We start from the raw sequence: 1,540 nt of genomic DNA, 5'->3' as shown, positions 1-1,540 counted from the left end.
CAATAACCCTTCAGTTACTGCCAGACAATCTTGGTGTCAAGTTTACTCTGAATTTTGTCTTTCTTATACACCACAACTCCCTAAAGTCAGTGTGATCCTTGGGTCTTCGAAGAGAGAAAGTTGGACATACTATATATAATGGACAGAGGGGCCAAAAGCCAATGTAAATACCAAAGCAGTTCTGGCTTTGTCACCTACAACCAGTGGCAGCAGCCACCTCTGCATGATATCCAGGCTGCAGTTAAGCATTTACAATCTGCAGATCCACAGTCTACTTGTTCTCCATTTATTTTTTAAATTTAGAAACTTAGTGAATACTTTCCTTCAGTTTAAGAAGCCTAATATTATAGCAGTAAAAGTCCCAGCAATTGGACTCGGAGAATCCATATTGCCTCTTTGTGATGTAGTTTGAGCCAATGAAAAGGCTTGGTTCCAAACACCCTATACCCCCTTCAGACAGGATGCAGGTGGTTGCTCTACTTTTATCTTTCCCAAGATTATGGGAGGCACGTCTGTGAGTACCTTGGTTAAACATATTTTAGACAATGTCCTAAAGACCTTTGGTTTGGGTGTTGTTCTACTCAGAGTATATGGTGTGTTCTCTGCGGACACTTCATCAAATCTATTTGGGTAGTTTAGTGCTCTGATCCTTCCCAGGAGAAGGCCATTCCTCCCATGAGAAGCCTCCAGATCTTCATAAATCACACTGATACACAGTTTTCTATCAAGAATTGTTCTTTTACTTCACAAGCTAAAAGCTGCCCTTTTAAAGTGGTGGTGGGAAGCCATGCACCAGTTGATCACACACAATTGTAATACTAGCCTTCTGGGAGGCTAATACCAGAATTGCAGTTTGAAGCCACTGTAGGCAGAGAAACCCAAGACATTCTTATTTCAGCTAGCCTGGAAAAAGTCACAAGTGTACCAGTGGCTGGAATGGTAAGTGTGCCAGACTTGAACAAATGAGTGAGGTTAAGAGCCAAAGGACCTGAGTTCAAGTCTTAGTATTCAAAACCCCACCCCCTGCACCTGAACCATACATCTCCCCCAACAAACACACAAAAGCAATTAGGGAGCAAACTTGTATAAATAAAAGATGTGGGGAGAGAGGTTCAGTATAAACTTGTGGTTCATTTTTTTCACTATTTAAATTATCCTATTCATGATGAGAGATTGTGTTTGCATTTACTCAATTACATATACCTTGTTTCTTAGTTCTAGAGAGAGGCTGAGAGAGTTGGTAGAGAGGAGCATACAGAGAGATTGAACTTTGTTGAAGCAAGGAACTGGATGTCAGATTGGATGGGGGACAAGTGCAACTCCTCCAGCTCCATCACTGAGTGCCCGGAATTTGACCTGGCTAATTGACATGATGCTGTCTTCATATATATCAGTGTGGGGAGTGCAGGAAGACCATTGTGTCATGGAGAATGACTGTAGCTGAGGGAATTGCAGAAATAACTTATAGCGCACAACTGGAGTAGCAGGACCTCCCTTTTGAGTTCACAACTAAGTTTATCTCTGTGTCACTGGGACCTAC

This window comes from Dipodomys merriami, unplaced genomic scaffold (assembly GCF_024711535.1).
Source record: "Dipodomys merriami isolate MVZ:Mamm:240054 unplaced genomic scaffold, mDipMer1.0.p SCAF_396, whole genome shotgun sequence".
NCBI classification, from domain to species: domain Eukaryota; kingdom Metazoa; phylum Chordata; class Mammalia; order Rodentia; family Heteromyidae; genus Dipodomys; species Dipodomys merriami.
This window is presented reverse-complemented; position numbering follows the sequence as displayed.